Genomic DNA, 24,342 nt, shown 5'->3' with positions numbered 1-24,342 from the left:
GTAGCAAGTTGTAACTGAAGTTATGTCATTTTTGTTTGCAACGCGACTGTCGTGCATTCTTTGCGCAAAGTGAGTGGCTTACGTAAACGAGCTGTAATTGCAGTGGCTTATAAATGCAATAAGTGGATATAAAATAGCGAAAAGAATGTGTTGCAAAGCAATTGACGTTTAGACACTCAATTATCTTCTTATGTTGTGATATTGATTACAAAAAAAAATATTAAAGCAATAAATATTTATTAAAAAGTGATTACGTGTGTATAAATAATGTAATTGTAAGCCCACATAAAGTGACAAAAACAATTTTCACAACAACAACATAATCAGAAAGTGAAGTTGATAACTCAATTAACAATTAAATGTTATTAGTTTGCTTTATGTGTGTAGATATACACATACAATGTACATATGTATATATTTGTATATACTGCAACTGCTTTTTTTACAACAATTGTTGTCTTTGTTCTGTTGGTTGACGGTTGACTGCTGACGATTAATCGTTGCTATATTTTATTGCCATATTAATTTGTTGCTTGTGTCGCCGCTTTGTTCACTTTTTCGTTAATAAAATTAAAGAATAAATATTAGGGTGGGTCAAAAAAAATTAAAAAAAAAATTATAAATTAAAAAAATAAAAAATTTAAAAAATTAAAAACTAAAAAAAAAATTAAAAAAAAAAATTAAAAAAAAAAAATTAAAAAAAAAAAAATAAAAAAATTTTAAAATTTTAAAAAAAATATTAAAAAATTTAAAAACTTAAAAAAATTTAAATTAAAAAAAGTTAGAAAATTAAAAAAAAAAAAATAAAAAAAAATAAAAAAAAATTAATAAAAATAAATAAGTTGTAATTTAAAAGAATTTTAATTAAAAAATTAATATTTGAATTTAAATTTGAAATTTTTTAATTTTTTCCTTAGACACCGTGAAAATATCGTACGAAATGTTGAAAAATATTTAAGGAAATGAGCACTTATCTCATATTAAAATAATATTAAAAGTTTAAAAAAAAATTTAATTTAATTAAAAAAGAACTTTGTTTTCTACCAGAACTTTTGGTAAGCGAATGAGCATTTGTGTAATAATAATATTGAAATTTTAATGAATAAATAGTTTAATTTAGTTAAAAAATTAAATTTTGTTTAGTAAAATATTAAAAAATTTGATTAAAACTTTTAATGTTATTGAAATATTTAATTTTCATAAAAAATTTAACGAAAATTTTAATAAACTTAGTTTATTTTTTAAACACATTTTTTTTATTAAAATTATAATTAAATTTTTTTTTGAATTTTTTTAATTTTTTCTATGCTAAAAATTTAATATTTTTGTCACACCCTAGTATACATATATTTTTGTACACAAAATAGCATGCATTGTAGACTTTTTTGACAATTTAACGGCATAGTAAATTAATTTAATTTTTTATACGCTTTTTTGCACCAATTCTGGTGCTTTTTCTTCATTAGCTGTGGCAGGGGATTTCTTCTTTTTTTGCAATCTTTTCAAATCAAGTATTATAAATTTGTTTTGAGATAAGATATTGAGTTCTTCTTGGGTGCTTATGACTGATTGAAGAACTGGAGTGGTAAAATATATATGCTGAAACGATATTTTTAGAAGCAACAAATTAAGTAAGGGAATGTTAAGAACTCTATAAAGCTATAAGTTATCCAGAAGTCTTGAAGTAACTTGAGGTGTTTGCAAAAGTTTGCTATAAAATGTGTAGTATCTAAATTCAATGATCATTATTATAAGACCTTGTGGACCTTTTTTAACCCAAATTTTTATTTTTGGTTTACTGCATTGCTTAGGGAACATAAACATTTACATAGTTGCAATAAGTTATGTCATATATCATATTCTGTCGGAAACCATTTTCGATGTATGGTGTTGAGGGCGAAAGCTGAAAAAATTACATATATTCGTGCTAATAAATCACATACTGCCAAATGGAATGTGCTTACTTAAATTTAAATAATTATATTAAATAAAAAATATAAACTCCTAAAGTAGCCTCATACACGTGTGTAGGCCTCTCGCTAATTAAGTTGCTGACTATTCGATTTTTCGTCATGTACAAATTAATCCACTGGGAATCGCTTGCACAAATTAATTCAATTATTTGTACATTTGTTATTTTTTTCTAAATTAATTTTGTTCGTTCATTTGTACTCGTGAGAATTAGAAATCGCTCGTGTGTTTTAAGTGCAACTTCCGTTGCCAGCGGCGCAATGCGTAAACTAGTTGATAAACAATTGATACGAGCATTTTATTGTTTTTGTTGTTTTGCCTCGAGTTGCGGGCTTTAGAAATTCTTGTTAATGCCACTATCATGCTTAAAAGCAATAAAATTAATTAGCGATAAGCTCAAGCTAAGAGGGAAACGCAGCACGGGATGTTCAAGGCCGCAGGCAAGGCAGAATACTGCCGTTCCTGAGAAATTCTCTCATATTTTTTATGGGGAAAAATGGTGAGTGGAGCTGAGAGGAGTTTGTAAATGACTCGTATGCATTTACATATTTGTTTGTAATGTGGTTTCGTGTATATTTGATTGATTTATTTGCTATATTCAGGCTTGGGCTTGTTTTATGGCATATTTCATTAATGTTGTAATTAAAGAATGAAATAAATTGTAATTGTCATTGTACTCGTATTAGTACACTAATATGGTTTCTGGAATTTTTTGTTTATTTTAAAATTTTATATATTTGATTAATAAGTTATTTTTGAATTGTTGTAGATTTAATTACATTTAATAATTTTTTATTAATTTTTGTTTAATTTTAAAAATTAAATATTTTCTTAATTATAAGAAATTATAATTTGTTATAGCAATTAATTTTTCTAATTAGTAATTAATTTTTTTTATAATTATTTAATTATTATTTTTTTAATTTTTATAGTAATTAATTTAATTATAATTATTAAATTATTATTTTTAATTTTTGTATAAGTAATTAAAATTAATTACTTTCTTAATTTTTGTGTAACTATTATGTTTTGTTTTTGCATTTTTTTCATTTGAGTTTTTCTTGCTTTATTTCTTAACAATTGACTTGTATGCAAAAATACCGTTATATTTAAATTTTTAATTAAATTTTAATTGGCACAGGTATACTACAGTAATTTATAAATAATGGGATGTAAAAGATTTATTTATTTTCATAGAGTACTTAATTTGTTAATTTTTTAGTTGTTGGATAAATATTTAAGTTTATTTAAATTTTTTGCATCATTAATTAAAATTAATTATTTTCTTCATTTTTTTATAACTATTAATAAATATATTTTATTATTATTAATAAATTTTTTTATAACTATAATAAAATATTTTTTATAATAATTAATTTGTTATTTTTTTGCATCTATTTTTTTTGGCTTTTATTTTTTAATAATTAACTTGTATGCAAAATTACCGTTATACTAGTTTTACATTACTTTTTAATTAAATTGTAATTGACTTGGTGAAAGTACACTACTATGGTTTGTGGAAGAGTTGGATGCCATAAATTTATATATTTTGATGAAGTACTTAATTTTTGTATAATTATTAATTAAATTCTGTTTAATTATTTATTTAATTAACTATTATTTTTAAATTTTTGCATTATTTGTTAAAATTAATAATAATTTGCTTAATTTTTGTATAGTTAATTATAATTAATTTTTTTCGTAATTTTTGTAGTTAATTAAAATTAATTATATTCTTAATTATTTTATAATTTTTAAAATTTATTGTTGTTTTAATTTTTTAAATTATTATTTTTTAATATTTCATCTTTAAGTATTAATTTTAGTATAATTAATTTATAATAATTATTTCCTTACTTTTTGTATAGTTAACTTAAAGTAATTATTTTTTAAGTTATGTATAATTTTTTAAATTAAATTTCAATATAAATTTTTTCTTAATTATCATTATTTTAATCCAATTACGTGAAGATCTTCCCATAATTACTTACATTCTAACTAATATGTATGTATGTAGCCTTAGAGAGCAACTAACCAACAAAAAGAAAACCGGAAGCTTACATTTCTCTTTAATGAGCTTTTAATCAGCTTCCTAAGTATCTTCTAGCCATGGAAGTGCTATGTGCTTACTGAAAATAGGGCAAATAAGCGCATCGTTGTCTCACTTTTCCCTTCTCTCGAAAGAATTATGGGGTTTCAGAAATTCTAGCCATCTTAGAAAAATAAATGATTGTGATTTTTAAAAGAGTTTATATGAGAAAATATATTTTAGTTTCTATGGTATTTATAGTTATGAGTACGAGTAGGAAGCCAAAAATAACGCTATGTTATCAGTTCTTGCCTTTGAACTTAACTACAAGTACCTACTTAACTTTAAGAGCAACAACAAACAAACCAAATCAGTAGCAAGATCTTGAATAAAACTGAATTTGATTAGTCAGGTGGTCTAAAGTACATAAATATATGTATATAATATTTTTCAAATTTATTTTCACATGTGGATTTCATTTGAGATTTCAGCTAGTTTAGTGTATGGACATTTTTGTATCAGATCTTAGAAAAACAATACAATCCTCTTTCGGTTTTTGATTCGATTCGAAACTTCAAGAAGTTGCATATTTGTGGAAATCACTGATATCGGGCTACATAGCACTTAGCTGCCATACAAGCTGAATGTTCAAAATCAAGTGCTTGTAAGGAAAACTTTATTATTTGCCAAGAATATTTTTCAAGACAACGCTACGATCTCTGAATAAATCATACAGATCGCACTGCCACTACTTGGACATGTGACACTTGAGAAAGTGCTTTTGTATGAAATGCCTGCAGTGTATTTGTTATTGGTTTACTACAATACAATTCATTCTTTCTTTACTAGCAAAAGTATTATCTGCATTTATGACATGGCGCGTATTCGCCGGAAAGTCTATCTACGCTTAACTGTGTAAATAAACGGTAATGATCGGGTACTTATGACTCAGATCGCTAACTGAGTATTTTGTCCAGTATAGAGTGAGCAAGTGATAGAGTGTGGGTAAGCGAGTGAGTGAGGTAGTGGTGGCATTTAATAATGTAAATAAATATTGAAAAAAAAAATTATTAAAAAAAATATTCTTAATAAAAACCCTTACCAGCTTGTCCAGTAGTGTTAATTAGCACTGTAAGTTGAATGTTTAATCATTCTTTACTTACTGTAGGTACTTTTTATTAATAATTAAAATTTGCAGCTGTTTTGTACAGAAACAGTTGTTTTTAAACGTGTATAACAATTTTTATATAACAATATAATTTATACACAAACATTTACATATATGAAGTTTGACAGTTTTATCACATCACCGTTGCAACCGCACTGTGTTTGTTAATCGAGCTATTTTTAAAACTTTCATCAAGTTTTTTTCAACAAGATTCAGTGATGTTACAAAAATTTGAAAGTAACTGAAACGGAAATGCATAAAATCTCTTCAATATAGCTGTTTTATAAGAACTATAGCAGCAGTTGTTTATTAGAAGCGCATAAGTCTACTTAAGCGGGAGTATACATACTTTTTTTCAATGAAATCAGTATTGAATATTTAACTTTAGTCTAGAATAATAATCGTTTATAGTTGTGAAAATGATAGTAAAAAATTTTCGTCGTAACACGTAGTACTTTTTGTGTTATAGTCGAGGGGTGTAGGGATCAAACCGCCACCGTTTACTATAATCACAGAAAATAGCTGTACGTGATGAAAAATTTTGAACTCAAATTCGTAATCGAGATAGCGCAAACAACCCAACGACCTCTTAATACATCAGTCGAAAATATTTTCTTCGAATTTGTTGAATAGTGTAATTTTTGGCTCTTAATTGGAAGTTAATTTTTAAAATAAATAAAGGAATTTAAAATAAAAGCTTCATACCCCGAATAAGTTGTAAAGCATAAAGCAAAAATTATATATATTGCAAATTGAAAATTTTATATACTGAAAAACTGCATATTTGTATATTTTGATGCTTTTCTCTATTTTAGCCAGTGTTCTTTTGCTACTCGTTTACATGAAAGAAAGACTTATAATTGTTGTTAGTAAAATCTGTAGTGCTATCAGATAAGCGACCTTCTCATAAGCATTTCGAAGCATATTAATCATCGTGGCTTGAATTTTGGTGCTAAAATGACTGGATATTGAAAACTATTATGCTTCCGTTGATGATTAGTATAGGTTTTTAAGGTTCGACATAAATATATTTACTTTCTGTACAGCCTCTATTGATTCATACCTCTAGTCGATCAAACATTAGCCTGTTCTGATATCTAATACTTAAAAAATTCAAATCATAATATACCAATTTCGAAACTTTTTATTTTTTAATTATTTAAATTTAATTACCACTTTTTGTGCATAATTAATTACAAATAATTATTTTCTTAATTTTTTTATAATTACTGAAAATTAATTATTTCCTTAATTTTTGTTTAAATAATTAAAATTAATTATTTCCTTAATTTTTGTTTAAATAATTAAAAATCATTACTTTTTTAATTTTTTAAATTTTATAATTATTTTTTTTTTTTAATTTTTCATCTGAGATTTGCTTTAATTATTAATTATTACTATTTTTAATCCAATTACGTGAAGATCTTGCCATAATTAAATCCATTCTAATTAATATACATATATGTACATAGGTATGTACGTAGTCTAAGAGAACAACTAACCAGCAAAAAGAAAACCGGAAGCTTACATTTCTCTTTAATGAGCTTTTAATCAGCACCCTAAGTAGCTTCTAACCATGGAAGTTGCTATGTGCTTAGTGAAAATTGGTCAAAAAAGTGTATCGTTGCCTCATTTTTCACTTCTTTCGTAAGAATTATGATTTTCAGAAATTATAACAATTTTTGTAAAATAAATTATTGTGATATTTATAAGAAAAATATATATGTATTTTGATAAAAAAAAATTATATATAAATTTTAGATATGGTTAATGTTTTTTTGTAGTAGATAAAATAACTACCCACCTTCTGATGCGAAAACGGCCACCAAAGACCATTTTCAAATGGCTGATAGTATCCACGATGGCGGAATCCAGTTTCGTTGAATTTTAAATTTGTATTTCTTTATTGGTTTTGCTGTTCGGTTGAGTAACCGAAAGTGCAAAGTTGAAAAATTCTTTGGCTTACTAAGTTTACTGCTTTTTACCAAATATTTTTCCACAATTTCACTGCAAATGCTGATTTACTTTTGAGACACTTTTTTATGCAAAATGCGCTTTGTTGAACCTAAAATGACCGTTTATCATTGCCGAATGCACTTTTCACTTTGTTGTTTTTGTTTTACTGATTATTTATGATTTGTTTTGCAGACTTCGCTGTTTTAGAATTTCAGGAAAAAATTATTAAATGAAATAGCAATACATAAACAAGTTTAAAGAAATATAAAAAATGCAACAAATAAAATGCAGTTAGTTATGTAAAAAAGTAGTGTTGCCACAATGTTGTGCAAAAATGCAAATTTTGCGAAATTTTATGAATGAAGCAAAAGACTCGTGTCAAATTGTCGCAAGCAACGGTTCAAGCCAGCGAAGTTTAATGCATAAATACAGTGACAGCAATAAAAGTGGCACAATGCAAATGCAACGCTGTGCAAAGTGCAATAAAAGCCGCTTAAAAATTAAAATAATAAAAAATGCATTGACTCAACAAGTCTGTTCGGTGGTAGCGTTTTTCTTTTTCAATTTGTTTGTTGCTTTTTTAATATTTTTTCTAATTTATTGACTTTGGTTTATCTTTGTCAATGCATTTTGTTGCTGCTCAGCTGTTCGCTTGACCGCAACAAAGTGGCAGGCAGTCGCGGCAATTTGAAAAAAAATGCGCATTATTTTACATTTCATTATAAACTTGTTTATGTATTTGTAACTGCTGTTGAAGTGGTTAACTTTTTTTCTTTTAATCTTAAACTTTTTATTTTTTTTTGTTACTTTTTATTTTATTGGTAATATATGGAGTTCTTGTTATTAATCACTTTTTGTTGAAAAATTGTTTTTCTTTAAATTAAAAAAAAAAAAAAACAAAAAAAATATAATATATAATTATTAAATATTTTTTTTTTTGCAGTAGTTTAAATTATCTTTGTGTATTTATCATTTAAACTTTTAGTTAAGAATTTTAAGTAATTTTAAGTAATTTTTAATAGTTTTATTTTTTTTATTTAATTAATATTTTAAAAACAATATTTTTTATATTTTTTTTCTAATTTTTTTAAGATATTTTGCTTGTATTGTGTAAACGTTGTTGATGAAATAAGTAAATATTATTACTTATTTTCACTAGGGAAAAAAATTTGGTACCGTACAAATTCTTGATGAAGCAATTTTTATTGTTTTTTTTTTCTAAATTCTAAAAAAAAATTTTCTTAATTTAAAAAAAAAAAATGTTTTTGTTGGACTTATGGCTGTTTTTTTGTAAACAATTGTAGTGAAAATATGTTTATTTTTTTTATTAAAAAATATTTTTTTGAACTAGAACAATACAATAAATTGTTAAATTTATTTATTTTTGGGGTAGAGTTCTTATTAAGTTAATTTTTTTTACTAGAAAATACAAAATTGATTTTTTTACCTAAAAAAGAAAATTGTTTTTGTTGAAGTTGTGAATTTCTTTTTGTAAAAATTTTTAGTAAAATAATTTTTATGGTATTTTTTTTATTAAGAAGTATTTTTTCATATCGAAAAAATATGCCGGAACGTATTCATTTTTCGGGTAAAAAGTTTTTGTAACATTGTTGTTTTTTTACTAAAAAAAAATTTTAAAGAGAAAAAATTTTTTCGCTTAACTTTTTTGATAAATTTTTTTATTTTAATTTTTTTGTGAGTTTTAAATATTTTTTTATTATTATAATGTAATTTGTATTAATAAATCCATTAAAAAGTGTAATAATTTATTTAATCAGTTTTTCTTATATAAGAATTTTTAATCAAATAAATTCTCAAAAATCCAATGTATGCTCCATAGTATTATATATACACATACATACATATATACATGCATATTATATAAACAAGTATTTTCAGTTGTTTTTTTATTTAATTTTCCTCTCTTTCCTTCCAGTCATGACAAAAATGTCACCACCAGCACCAATAAATAGCAACAACAACATGCGCAAGGTATGTAACTAAGCAAGTTGATAATTGTATTTGTTATTTTATTAGCATTTTAACAGACATTTTGCACGAAAACGTGTGTTTTTCCTTTTCCTTTTAGTTGTTGTCGTTGTTTTTGTTTTCATTTATTTTTTTGTTTTATTTTGCATTTACTTGAATTCTCGCCGTTAACGCATTTGCCAACAAATGCACATACATACATACAATAACCAATCGTAAAAGACAAGTTAACACGCCATGCCGAATGTACGGCGTTAAGCCACGACAGACGAACGAACGGTAACAACGACGGCAACGGCGACGACACTGCAAGCGCATAAAAAGGGGAAAGTTGACTTTTGTTTGTTGTTGCCTGCTTTTTTACGATTTTTTGTTAACACTTTTTCACAAACTTATTTACATACGGTTGTATGTTTGTATGTATGTATATAAACACATACATATATGTATATAATTGCAGTTTGCTGTTTTTTGTTATTTTTCTGGTTGTGTGGTTACTAAAATGCGCCCTGACTTTGCTGGTTGAACAAAAACAATAACACAAACATGCAATTGACACGGTCACAAAGGGGAGTCTTCAACAAAAAAAAAGAGTAAATAAAAAGCTTTTTGCACACAAAATGCACCAGAAAGCGTAAATTATCGCAAAAAACACTGACGTGCAAAATTTCAAATACTCGGAAGTCGCGAAGAGACGGTGAAATGGCGTAAAAAATGTTTTTTTTTGAATAAAATATATTTTTGAAAATTAGTGCCGTAGTGCTTAGAACGAAAAAAATATTGAAAACTGTTTGTCAAAAAAGTAAATTTTTGAATTTTTTGGAGAGTAAAGTAGTTAAAAAAACATAAATAATACACATTAGGGGTATTCACAATGTGCTAAATCATGAGGAGTTGAAAATTCATAGGAGCATATTCCTAGAAGTTTTGAGTCGAAATAAAGTAAGTTGGGAATAAGAGAGGTTTTGAATGTTTTTTAAGTAACAGGAAATGTTACTTATTAATATTAAAAATTTAGAAAAATAAATAACATTTTAGGTACTTTTACGGTACAATAGCGGTAACGATTTTGAGTCAGCAAAGTATAATATTTCGAATTCAGAAGAAACTAATATACAAGAAAGTGCTGAAAATAGTTCATGTAACTGAATAGGGGTATTCACAGTATAATTGAAATGTCACATAAGCGCAGAAAACCAGAAACCAAACTATTTGAGAATAGTAAAATAGCACAAAATATTACAAAAAAATTGTAAACTCTAGATAATTAGAAAAAAATCGAAAAAATTTCTATGCTTCCAAAACGTATTTTGAGAAAAAGTGTTAAGGTGCTTGTATCCAGATTTCGACTACTTTCAGAACTGTGCTGAAATATTTTCTCCGAAAATTACATATTTAAGATTTTTGAACAATTTGGAAAATTTCGGAACGATTTTGATTAGAATTCTAAAAAAATCCTTTTCTTTGAGAAATGTACTTTGAGGAAAAATATTAATGTACAATTAACTGTATCTTGAATTTTTTTGAACATTTAGAAAAATTTCAAAACGATTTTAATTTTTTTATTCATTGAGCTAATTGCGAAGTAAAGAGAGGAGCAATGTTGATTTTTTTTTTAATTGAAAATTATGTATTTAAATTTTTTGAGAATTTCGAAAAATTTCGAAACGATTTTGAGGTTTTTTATTCACTAGGCTAATAAGTGGAGTTTTGCGGTACAAAGTGAGATTAGGGTATTTAACGGCACATAAAGTGAGATAATTGGGTATTAAACATCATGGTTTTCAGGTAGCAAGTTAGGTTAAGTTAAGAGGTCGATCCTAAGAGGGATCTCACTGGGTCGACTTAGAACGCTGGTCTATAGCGGTACCTTAAACTGCTATAAAATTGATCTTAAGCTCCTCACGAATCGATTTGAGTCCATCAAACTCAAAATGATTTGAGCTTATAACAAATTTGTGAAGGCGGCTATCCTGAGAGGGATCACACTTCCCCAGCTTAAAATGACGGAACACTGATATCCATACAAGTAGTAGCACAAAAAATTAACTTTTTTATAAAAAATTTGATTTTACACCCAAGCAAATTACAAACCAATCACTAATAGGGATATTCATGATAGAGTGCTTGTAAGGTTTGGTGTCATAAATTGAGACGGGGATGCTATCGAGTGGGATTTCCGAACCAAGGCGTAGTTCCGTGGCTTAAAAAACTTAAAAGTTGTAAGTACATAACACTACAAAATAAGTTTCATACTCAAAAAATTTTCAAATATTTTATTTTTTATAAATTTATTTTTTATAATTATTTTTTATAATTTTAATAATTATTTTTTTTTTTTATTTGATTTGATTGTTTTCTCCATACACTTGGGCTAATCATTGTTTCACATACATCAATTCTTTGTCATTTTTGACTTAATATTCTATCAAAATTAATCTCTAGCGGTCGATAATATAACTATGGCTGTCAGGTGATCAATACTTGTGGTTTAAATTTTCATATTGTGACCAACACTTTTTGTAGAAAATTGCATTTCACAATAGCAATTTCATAGTAATTTATTTTGAATACAACACACAACACTTTTTGTAAAAAAAAATTACTAATAATATTATCATCAACTTTCAGTTAAAAACAATAATTTCATCTCCCATATTTTATTTTTTTTATAAAATTCTTCACAGATTTCACCAGCGCTCGCAATTAGCACTTCTTCAATAATTTCCCCACTGTCTCGCTTAACTGTCACTGCAAAAATATATAAGAATAGAGCGCATACTAACACTTCAGGCTTAAATCTGCACGCCAATAATATTAAAAACAATAACAACACAGCACATGCGGGTGCTAGTATTTATTTGTACAGCGATATTCGTTTCAATTCTTTTTTCTAAGATTTCTTATTTTGTTTGCCAAACAATTTATTTCTTTGTATTTGTAATCCGCTCGATAAACTCGACTCGAACTCGAAAACTGAAATTTGTTTTTGGTTAGAAAACGCGTACGCGCCGATTCGCTCGTGCAAACGCGTCAACAGTCGTCGCTCGTTTGAAATGCCAGCGACCAGAGTCAGCAAAACAAATGGCTAACAAGAAGCCAAGTGGCAGAAAAAATTCATTACCGAGAGGCAACTTCGCTGTGATAGAGTGTATACTACTAAAGCGAACTCCGAAAGGTAAGCAAAGAGAGAGAGCGCACGTTTCGGAGTCGCGCAGGTAGAGTTGGAGCATTTATAATGGCAAGCAAGTGCAGAAAAAGAAACGCAAAGCATGCTTACTAACTAGTGGAGCTAGCGCTCGCATTACTTGTGCCGCGGTAGTGGCCAAGCGCGTTGCATTGCAAAGAGCGACCGAACGAGCGCTGATAAAAAACAGAGGGCCACTAAACCGGCAACGCAACTCACGCGCAATGCTTAGTAGTAGCCAGCGCTAGGTAGCCGATGAACAACCTACGCAGTACAAACAATGTCGTACCCTTATTGCTAGGAGAGAATATCTTTGCCACCACACGAGCGATACAATTGAGTAGAACAGAGCGCAGCAATGTGGCATACAAGAACTCTCTTAACCGCATTTGGAGCGCGCTGACCGCGCGCCGATACGAAATTTTCGGAGTGTAGGTGCTTAGCGGCATTTTCGTGCGTCGCGCGCAGTTGGCAACGCGCGCCAATGTTTTAAAATTTTACACGCATTATTCGTGGGTTGTTGCTGAATAAAACATTGCGTTGTTAAAGTAAAAGTGACAATATTTCTTATGCGGCATGTTAAACACACGATTGGTGGAAAATGCAAAACGAACGAAAATAACTGCCGAAACAGGCAATAAAAGCTAGTGGTGCACAAATATTTTCAACAAAAATGTTTGCAGAATATTTAAACTAAACATAATGGCCGTTGTTGGCACCTGCCGTTAAGTTCAATGGTTGTACTTTTTACACAATAAAAACGAAACACATAACAATTTGCATGAATTCATTATCAAAGAAAGTAAAATGATACCACAAAGCGTTTTAGTTGTGAAGCTTTTATGGCGCTATTAAGCTGCAAGTCTCTTAGTTATTTGATGCACCTGTTTCTAGTCAAAAATGTTGTCTATGAATGGAGTTTAGAAAATTCTAACGATTAAAACTTTAACTTCTCAACTTGCAAGCTTTAATTGAAGCGCTTGCTGAGCTTTAACCAAGCTTTACGGACTTAAACCTACGACGCCGACAAAATTTGAAATAAATTTAATGAGTACTTCGAGGATCTAAATAGCCCTAAAAACTGGTGTAGCTTTTTGAGCTTTCACCAAGCTTTAAGCTTTCACAAATTTTATCCGAGAATCCAGATAAGCCTATAAAGTTGAAGAGCTTTTTGAGCTTTATTCAAACTTTACAAAGTTTGAATTTTATGACAATTTCTATCGGAGGATCTTAATAAAAGTAAGTAAAGTTGAAGAGCTTTCTGAGATTTTATACGTACTTAAAGAAACCCCAACTAAGTTCGAAATAAATTTAATGACTATTTTTCTGCGAGGATCTTAATAACAATAAGAACTTATGTAGCTTTTCTGCAAGGATCTTAATAACAATAAGAACTTGTGTAGCTTTTTGAGCTTTCACCTAGCTTTAAACTTTCACAATTTTTATTCGAGAATCTATTTAAGCCAATAAAGTTGAAGACATTTAATCAACCTTTACGAATTTTAAATTTGTCGACGATTTTTGTCGGAGGTTCTAAATAAAGCCATAAAGTTATAGAGCTTTCTAAGTTTTGGCAAAGCTTTTTGAAATTTAAAGAACGACCAACAAAATTAAAAAATTTGATTTGATGCTAATTTTAATAAGACGACCTAAATAAACCTATTAAGTTATATAGCTCCTTGAGCTTTATCTAAGCTTTACGTACTTTAAAGAAACTCAGTTAAATTTTCAAAATTCAGTAATTTGCGTGACAAATTTTATCTGTGAATTTAAAGAAATCTAAAGTGTAAAGCTTACTGAGCTTTTACAAAGCTTAATGAACTTTGAGGAATTATCGACAGACTTTGAAAACACAGAAAATTTGATGGCAGGTCTCATCCGATAATCTAAGTGAACCTATGAAATTGTAGAGCTTTTTGAGTTTTAACTAAGTTTTACGAACTTTCGAGAATCACCGACAAAATTTGAATTTGGTGAGGTAAGGGGAATCAGGATTTGAACCTACACAATCGTGAGTTTGATATACTCATTATGAAAGTATATGATGCAATAGATTGTTATCAAAGCCTTAAGCTTTTTTTCAAGAATTAGTTCACAGAGCTTTTGTTATGGTATATGTCATACCTAGTACTAGAAACAAAAATCTATGAAAGACATTGTAGTTTTATCAAGTGTTCTACCAAGGTCTTCACATAAAAGCTTTAAGTTTAAGCTTCTGAGCTTTTTTTTTTAATATGGAAATAAAGGTATATTTATTAAAAAAGCGCTTAATTTTTCGACATCAAAAAAACGAGTATAATAGAATATTCATAATGGACAAGTCCCCAGAGCTTTTATTGTGCCATAATAGTACGGGAGATCATAGATACTGGGGCTCTTATCACAACCTTTTTTATGAAAGTATACGCATAACAACTTTTTTTCTTGGAAGAGCTTTTGAAATATTTGGGTTTAAAATTTTTTGTTCTTCGGAGAGCTTTTGAAAAATTGCATTTGTAAATAAATTAATAAATTATAAATTTATTATTAAAATAGATAATTTACTTAGTAATATATATTAGTTAAGAATATCTTTGTTCCTAACCACCTAGATGTCAAAAGCTGTCGGAGCGGAGCTTTTAAGAGCTTTATAGGTTAGTCGATAACAGCAGACTTGCTGAGATGATCACTGATTAACTACATGACCAAGGACTCTGAATTCGAAACTAGAAATATACAAATGTATAAATCCGAAAAGAAGCTTTCGAAGCCTTCAATCGCAGCTCATTTTAGGCATTGGAATTTAATTCACTAAATTTCGGAAGTAATGCACATCCAATACGTTTCAGCGCACAATTGCCACAATCAGAAGAATTTACGCCAATTAGAGAGCTTTCAACACTATTTTCGTAGTAAAAGCTAACAAATTGCATAAACGAAGCGTAAGCGTTTATCAAAGTCGTTAACACTCGCAGTTTTGTTTTTTTATTGCTGTTGTTGTTGCACTCGCACAATTTTCCCACTACTACGGAAGTCCTAACACCAATTTTGAACGCTAACAAAAGCTGATAATCGTCGCGCATGCGCTTGTACCCGACCTGTAAAAGCGCAGCAGCAACAACAACAACAGTTGCTAATCAATGCGGAAATCATTTGCATTGTTCGACACACGTCGCCCGGGCAGCCGAAAAAGAAATCAAGCGAAATGTTGTTGCAATTCGCGTCTAATTTTTCATCGCTTTGTTGTTGTTGTTGCTCACGCAATGCGTGCCTAGATTTGGCGCGCCGGCTGCCTCAGCAATGCCACAATGTCGCTCCTCTACTAGTTTTGTTTTGCTTGCCACACTAACTTGTGTGGCATCTGCCATCATCGTGTGGCATGTTGCAGCATGTGTTGCATGTAGCATAACAACACATTTCGCCACGCTGTCGTGCAATAAATTTCATAACAAATTGCTAATACCACAGTAATGTTGTCGCGTTCGTTCGAAATGTTGCAACATGCTGATGAGCAACATACTGATTAGCGCCGCAGTGGCTGAGGCACATACATACGTACACATATGTGTGTATGGCGGTTGTTAACTTTGTTGTTGGTGTTGCTACTAATGCGGACCACCGCTGCGCGACTGTCCTGCTGACTGTGTGTGTTATGTGACATTGATTGAATTCGTTTAGATTTCGCATTGCTCATAAAATCGTTGATATGTGGCACTAATGGCAGCCAATTTGTTTTGTTTTTCTTTTTCGTTTTCGTTCTTCTTCTGTTTCTCTTTTTTTGTGTGTTTGGATTTGCTTCTGAATATATAAATGCCGCATATTTATTTGGCATGGGAAAAAGAGCTCATGGGCAAGTGTACGATGGATCCATACATATTATATACGAGTATGTATAGTATATATGTAAATGTACTACATATGTACATATGTGAATACTTATGCAAGAGTAATTATGTAAACGAATGGTGACAAGAATTACATTCATATTTCAGCGTACTATTTTTGCAATAGCCACCACTGCATTGCTGCTTTTCGATGATATAAGATATTTACATCATCCTTAATAATTTTAATATAGTTGGCAACCCTATCATTTTTTAGCCAGTTAGGAGCACACTTATTCAAAATATTGGTTTTTAAGTGAACTCCAATGTATTATTGTTAAAGGCTGAAACAATATTTTTTGATATTTGGACTAAAGATAAGTAGAAACAAATAGAAGGTTGCCACCTATTCGAAAATTTTAAGTAAAAACAAGTGATAAGCCACAACAAACATTACAATACTTGTATGAGTAATAAACTGAAGAGGTTAAAAAGTTTTACATACAAAAAATTAGAAGTGTTGCCACCTTTAAAAAAATTTTTTTAGAAAAATGATCCAATAGCTAACTAAAGAGTTCTAAAAAGTCATGCAGTTGATATTTTTGAAAAAATTTTGTGAAAAGAGTTGCCACCTTTTTTAAATTTGCTACTACTAGAAATTTTGTGTTTTTGAACTGTTCAAGAATCGACTTTTGGCTAACAAACAATATATTACTCGTATGACTAATAATCTGGGGAGGTTAAAAAGTTTTGCATTAAAAAAAATTTCAGTAGTGTTGCCACCTTTTTAAAAAAAATATTTAGAAAGTTAATCCAATAGCTAACTGAAAAGTTCTACAAAGTTATGCAGTTGATATTTTTGATATTTTGTGAAAACAGTTGCCACCTTTTCTAATTTTGCTACTTCTAGAAGTTGTGTGTTTTTTAAATGTTGACGAGTCGAATTTTGGCTAAACACACAGTACAATACTCGTATGAGTAATAAACTTAAAAGGTCAAAAAGATTTACATAAAAAAAATTTCAGGAGTGTTGCTAGTTAAAAAAAAATCTTTAGAAAATTAATCCAATAGCTAGCTGAATAGTTTTAGAAAGTCATATAGTTAATATTTTTGATAATATTTTCTGAAAAGAGTTGCCACTTTTTTTAATTTTGCTCCTACTTAAAGTTTGTGTTTTGAACTGTTCAAAAATCGACTTGTGGCAGGCCAAAAACGACCAAAATTGTGGATGAAAGTTCTGTTACATTTTGATTTTTTGAGCGTAGGTGACTGTATGGAAAATATTTTCTAGAAGAGACATTTTTCCACGTAGGTCAGAATCACAGAAACAGTGCAAGACCTTTGATTTAGTGCCGTCTTCGATCGCATGAGCTCAAAAAAATATGAAGCATTTATTTTGGAAACATTTCCTAAGCTTGAAACATTAAATAATATAAAAAGTGTCAAAATCCCTGGATCTACATGAGGCCTGCCACATTGCTTCATGCATCGGTGTCATACAGCGTTAGTCAAGCCAATCTTGCTTTGATATGGTGGGCCGCTGGATACGGCGACTAGCTTTTCTCTACGAAACGGTACCGCAAAGAACCACTCTAACGGCTGCAGTAGAAAAGTCACAAACTTCAAAAGGTCTCAAACTACCACCAGTCGATAATGAAGCAGAAATCTTTGTACTAAATCAGCTGCAAGATTGGTGGCGTTAGGTAAATTTTCCACAAGAGTCTAGGGCTCAATAAGCAGGGGTTGATGTATAAATAGACCACACATTCTCACGCTTTATTTGGTAGAGAAGGTTTCAAGTCACACTGGAAGAGGGTGGAAAGATCAGCACCGACTCGCCAGCGGAACTTACAAGATCTATACAAACCGTTCGAAAATGGCTAATGAAGTTGGTACCGAAACCTATTGCTCTGTGTTGGATCCCAGCTGACCTTTCCAGCTTTCGTAGTGCTGCACTATCTTCCAGGCGGAAGTCTTTGCGGTCAGGAAAGCAGCTGCGATAACTAACAATGCAATATGACAAGTATTTATGTCGATAGCCAGTTGACTACCAAGGCAATAATCTCACTTCGGTTTTTGTTAGAGAGCGGCCTTAGAAGCAGTAAGGCAATAAATGTAACGACTGCTTATATATTGGGTTCCGGAATTCCGATATACGAAATAGCTGATGAAATTACTTTTTCGGTCTGGGTAGCGAACCATTACAGGAAATATGGAAAGCACTAAAAAGGGTATACAATGTCCGAAAGAGCTGACAGACGGATTAGGGTGAAGTAGAGTATCTAGAGGACATGCAAGATCCACACTAATTTTGGTTTCACTAAGGACTAGAAGGTCTACATATAGTGTCAGTATAACCTAACTTAATCCATCTAACATTCAATTTACAGTTTCAAAACTCTTCACTCAAATTTCATTGTCATTTCGCTGCAATATACGCGTAAATAGGTCGTAAGTAAAATTAACGCCACCGAAACTTAATTCATGTGACTTATTTTGGTAATTATCCACAATGTCGTCTGCTCAAAAGCTCACAATAACTGCCGCAAATTGCGGGCATTCAATCACTTTCCGGTTGCAAGTGGCAAAATTAAAATTATAAAAGTCACTTTGATTACGCGGACCCGAGATAATCAAGTATGAGCATGCCACATTTACATGCTTAACGCATTGCAACATAATTACCGCATTTGACAGCGCCAACAACAGCAGCAACAACGTGATCGTGCAATTTTCCAGCCACATTTTGCGCCGCTGACCGCGCGCTGCTCAAGTGGCCAGTGTACTTTGCGCTCGTTGCCACCATTTATTTGGCCACTTGGCCGTTTGTTGCGCAGACGACGGAAAAATTATTTCATTTGCGATGTTTCAAAACGCCGCAGGAAAAGTGGCTACTTGCAGCAGCGCAGACAGCAACTGCTGCAACAATGTAATGCCTCCTGCGGTGCGTCACTTAGCTGTGGCAACATGGCAACATGGCTGTGAGCAGCAACAAATGTTATTGTCTTATAGTGCTTCTGGGCGAGAAGGGCATCGGAGTTGCGCTTGTTTTTGTGCAACATTTTCGCATATTTTAAGCGTTGCCGCATAGCCTCTGCCAGCTGGCAGGAAAATTCGGTAGAAAAGTTACTTAATAAAAACCAAAAAAAAAACAAAAAAACGGTGCAATTGTACCCCGCGGGGTTGCAAATGAAGCTCACTCGTAATAATTTATAAACAAATTAATTAAAGCAGTTGCCGTTTGGTGGAGGTAGAGCAATTTTTATTGTTATATAATTAACTCTATTATATTTTTATTATTATTTAAGCGATTTGATGTTGGGATATTGAGCGTCTATTCACTTTAATTCACAGGCACAGTACAAAATGTTACCGTGCCATTGAGACAAAAAAGTGGCCGCATCAATTGAGGAAGACCCAAATCAGTCTCCCACACCTAGTTCTCAAGCGTTTGGCGTCTCTGTGACGTCGTTGTGGCGAATTTTGCGAAAAGATCTTGGCCTACATCCTTAGAAGATCAAATGCTCGCAAGATCTGAAGCCACTTGACCACCAGAATCGTCATATGTTCGTGAATTGGACTGAGCAACAACATGAAAATGATACTGATTTTCATCGAAAAATCATCTTCAGCGATGAGGCTTATTTCTGGCTGAATGGCTGGGTCAATAAGCGAAATATGCAAAAATATTGGTCACGGGACAATTCACACGCACTCCACGAGTTACCATTGCATCACGAAGAAATAACGGTTTGGTGCGGTTTATGGCTGTACTTCTTCCGTGATGAGCAAAACCGTCACTTTACTGTGAATGGAAACCGCTACCGCTCAATGATAACCGAAAATTTTTGACCCAAATTGAATGACATGGACTTGGACAATATGTGGTACCAACTAGACGGCGCCACAAGCCACACAGCGAATATCACAATCGATTTATTGAAAACCAAATTTCTTGAACGTGATATCTTACGAAATGGCGCGATCAATTGACCCCCTCGGTCGTGCGATTTGACGCCGTTAGACTATTTCTTGAGAGGCTACGTCAAATCTATGGTCTATGCTAACAAGCCAGCAAAGATTCTTGAACTTCGTACGAATATCGAAAGGGAAATTGCAGCAATATCGGCCGATTTATGCATGAAAATCGTCGAAAATTGTGTTCAGCGTTTGGACTTCGGCAAGCGTATCCGTGGTGGTTATGCAAAAGAAATCGAGTTCCATACATAATGGCTTCGAATGTAATTTCACAGGAATAAATAATTTCATTGATATACTAAACCGTTTTTATTTTATTTAAATTTTTTTTGTGCTCTTATTGAAAAACCCGTTATACATTATTTACACTCACCTTGTCAGCAAAAATTTTCAATTTAGAAAAATGCAAGAAGTTATTCAGTCGCACTCACCTGAAAAATAAGGAGAAAATAATTCGTAAATAAAAATGTAAAACATTGACTAAAGCAAAGAATAAGAAAAATATTACTGTTTGAGAAAGTACATGCATATCTACTGGTAGATTAAATACAATTATAAATATATATAGTTATTAACGTTTTCATTTATATTTAGAAAAAATAGTAGAAATTTAAGCCACAAATATTATTATTTTTTGGGGATTGTATATGTTTATTTGCCGTTGCTTTTCTCTTGCGATCATTTTTTTACCGAATTGAGATCATTCAACAATTGGTACGCCTAAAAGGCTGCAACGAGTTTTAACCAAATTTAAATTGCTACCAGTAAATGAGGCAAAAAAATTTCGTAGCATACATTCAGGCAGCTCAAATGCTGATCATTGAATTTTGAGGTAGCTAGGTGATCAAGCAAGTTAAAAGTTATAAAGTTAGGTATATATGTATATGACCTCTAATCAGACGTGTAATATTTACTTGTTATTGAATAATTATATAGTTTAGACGATGCTTGAATAAATCTATTGTAATTTAATTGAAAACTTTTCTTTTTAATATTTTTTAAAAAATTTTATGAAGCAAAATAAAAATACAATACTTTGTGATTAGACTAGTTTGGATGCCACACCAAAGTGGAAACTTAAGTAGCTGCAAAGCTGATTCCACAAGCCTCGCTATCAGTAGAATTGAAAGGTGTAGGTGCTGCTCTCTTCTCATGCATTGTCACATGATGCTTTTGTCCCAAGATCACTCGTAGGAAATCTAGTGAGCCTTTTCCCCTAGGCAAACCTAACCTCTTTCAAAATGTGGAGGTTCTAACAGGCCATTGCCCTATCGGTACCCATGCTGTAAGGACGCCAGCTGCAGAAACTATATGCAAGTGGTGCAAATATGTATTTGAAAATTTCCTTTATAATTGCACCTTCTTTGGCGAGATCACGGCTTAAACTTTTGAAAGTTCGTATTGTCAGACATACTACCGAAAATAGAAATTCAATTTTGCGTTGGCCACAAAGGCACTTTCCTGACTTATAAGTTCGAACACTGGAGTTCCGTTTTTATGGTACTATAATACAAAATACTGCATATAGTAGTACAATCTGTTGATGAGCATTTGATGTTGCAAGTTCTCTTCTTATACTTTTTTTTGTTGATGCAAAATTATAAACCTTTCAGAACTACTAACTTAACCTTGAAAGAGTAGGGGTTGGACTATGATGTGGCGCAATGAAAAGACAGAATACTTGTTATTCATAAATTATCTGCTGATAATTATTCTGAAACTATTACTAGATGAGTAGAAATATTTGAGCTTGAGCCCATTTCATTGAAAATTTTCAGAATTAAATTTATGTACGAGTATGAGGGTGAACCATATGGACCCATTGAGGAAAATTCTAAGTATCTAAAGTCTCCTTTTTATAATATATACCAAGACATGTAGCCGGAATTGTTAACGCTTTACGAAGGTGGTTAAGTTAACTTTAAGAACTTTAGATTTAATCAGTGAACTTCAGTGTCTAGAAAAAAAAGGTCGAAATTGCATTATCGCTGTCACTTTTGAATAAAAGTAAAAAAAGGTTTTAAAAATTTTCAAAAAATGCGTTTCATAAGAACTTTAAGCTCACAGTAGCTAACTGTAATTTTTTCTTTCCTAAAACTAGCTGGCTGCAATTTTCATATTGGGTTTTCATTGTTGTATTTTTGACTTAGTGCTGAGAAACCTTATATTTCTGATAAATTTCATTGTCAACTGAGCATTATTACTATAGCGCGCATAAAAGCTCTAAAAAGCTCAAAAGTTAGTTAGATGCCAAATTTCTTTTATTTTAAAACGATGTTCTAGATCATTTTCATTGCCAACTGAGCTTTATTCATTTTGCGCTTATGAAAGCTCTGAAAAAGCTCTAGACAGCTTTAGTTACATGCTAAAGCTTTTTTTATCTTAAAATGATGTTCTGGATCAATTTCATTGCCAACTGAGTTTTATAGCGCTTAGCGCCCATGAAAGCTCTATGAACGCTCAAAACAACTTTAGTTACATGCTAAAGCTTTTTTGTTTTAAAATGATGTTCGAGATCTATTCCATTGTCAAATGAGCTTTATTCCTTTAGCGCCCATGAAAGCTCTGAAAAAGCTCAAAATAACTTTAATTACATTCTGAAGCCTTTTTATTTTAAATTTTTAGTTGTTTTATGTCTAAGAGACCTGCAATTAAATAGAACTTGCAAAAAAAGGTATACATAAGATCTATTATACTTATTAACATTTGTTTTGAACACTAACAACACCACAACAACAAAAACCTTGTCACTTTTGACCCAAACCAACTTATCTTGAAGATCAGTGTACCACCAACCTCCATATTACCAAAATTTAAATTTATTGTTGGAAAATTTACGATTTGCGTGCAACATGTTGCACAATTAGCGGTAACAATGAATAGATTTATACCCAACGACCGACTGATCTACTTATAAATTGGCGGCGATCGAACGTCATTACTACCAGCTTACCGGCTGGCTGACGGACTGACTGATGGCTGTGGTGTTGGCGACGGGGTGACGGCGTTGTCGTCGGTGGCTTTGTGGGCCAAATTAGCGAAAATGCCTTTTAGAGCAGTAAAAAACGTTTATTTTGTGGCAATAAAATCGAATCGACACGCAAATAAATGTAACAATAACAGTAAAAATGAATCGATGCTTGTTTGGCAACGGCGATTGAGCAATCATTGTGGCGGCAGCGTTAAGTAGCGCTATGCAACAAAAGCATGCGGCAAGGCGGTCAGTTGACCGGAAAGTGTTGCCATTGTTCGTGGCGCGCAGCGGGGGTGGAGGGAGTAGACCGCGTCGCTGCTGTCTAATCGATTGTATTAACGATGTCATCGCTGCAACACCGAGATGCGCAACAATTGATAGTGGCAGCAACAACATTCTAACAACAATTTTGCAACAACAGTTTTGTGTTGCATGCAACATGCGCTGCTGGCGAAATATACATGTGTGTGTGTGTATATGTATGTTGTTTGGCAACACTTCGCTTGTGGGTTCATAAATTTTACTGCCACAATTGCAACCAACAGCCAATACTTCCTTTTCAGTGCCACGTCGCTTGCCTCCCGCTTGTTGCAACACCTTCCGTTTAAGCGCGCGCCACCACACAATTGTCCTCTACGTAAAGTATAACAGTTGATTGCCGTTTGCGGCGTGCGGCGTGCGCTCCTAACAAGCGCTACGAAGATTAATGCAGCGCCGCCCGGAAAGCGCTACTGTTGTGGCAGCAACGGACCAGGCGCGCTTACCGCCACCACAATTGTGTGGCAAATTGAATTGTTATAAGCTTGCAGCTTGCGGTGGCAGCTGACTACTTTACCAATATATGTAGTACAGTGTTTGTGTTGTTGTTGTTGCCGCTGTCATAGATTGTTATTTGGCGCGCGCATTTTTATTGCCACAAAGCATTGCAAATTGTAATGGCAGCGCCGGCAGTCGACAGCGGCACACAATTCGCTTGCGATCGATCGATGTGGCACCGAGCGCTCTTCCGTTGCGTTTAGTTAGTCGTCTGTTTCATGCCGCCCACCTCAAGCGCGCGTCCTCCTCCGTTTGCGCGTCAACTTTTTCTTGCCTTCCACACTGGCGCGCCATCTTTGCACCGCTTGCGCTAACTAGCGTGCCACATTTCAACACGCTTTCACTTTATCACACTAAATTTGCAACATTTCGCAGTAATTACAAGCAATTTGTGCTGTGCCGCCGGCGTTGCGAAGATCACTTGTGTGTTTCGGGTGCAGCCTTTTGTGTTTTTTGCAATTTTTGTTTTTT

General features: G+C 31.7%; 1 protein-coding gene and 1 long non-coding RNA gene across 9 annotated transcripts in view; both read right to left on the bottom strand.

The window, feature by feature from the left end:
• Positions 1-12,515, bottom strand: part of LOC125777802 (uncharacterized) — a 107,351-nt gene extending 94,836 nt beyond the window's left edge. For both annotated transcript variants that reach the window (XR_007422405.1, XR_007422404.1), the window contains exons 1-2: positions 11,900-12,515; positions 6,973-7,322 (exon numbers count right to left, since the gene is read on the bottom strand). This is a non-coding gene — a long non-coding RNA (uncharacterized LOC125777802). The remainder of the gene's footprint in view (positions 1-6,972; positions 7,323-11,899) is intronic.
• Positions 1-24,342, bottom strand: part of LOC105229934 (protein Shroom) — a 329,015-nt gene that overhangs the window by 139,897 nt on the left and 164,776 nt on the right. The gene's annotated exons all lie outside the window — the stretch shown is intronic.

Source organism: Bactrocera dorsalis, chromosome 3, assembly GCF_023373825.1.
Source record: "Bactrocera dorsalis isolate Fly_Bdor chromosome 3, ASM2337382v1, whole genome shotgun sequence".
Classification (NCBI taxonomy): domain Eukaryota; kingdom Metazoa; phylum Arthropoda; class Insecta; order Diptera; family Tephritidae; genus Bactrocera; species Bactrocera dorsalis.
This window is presented reverse-complemented; position numbering and strand designations above follow the sequence as displayed.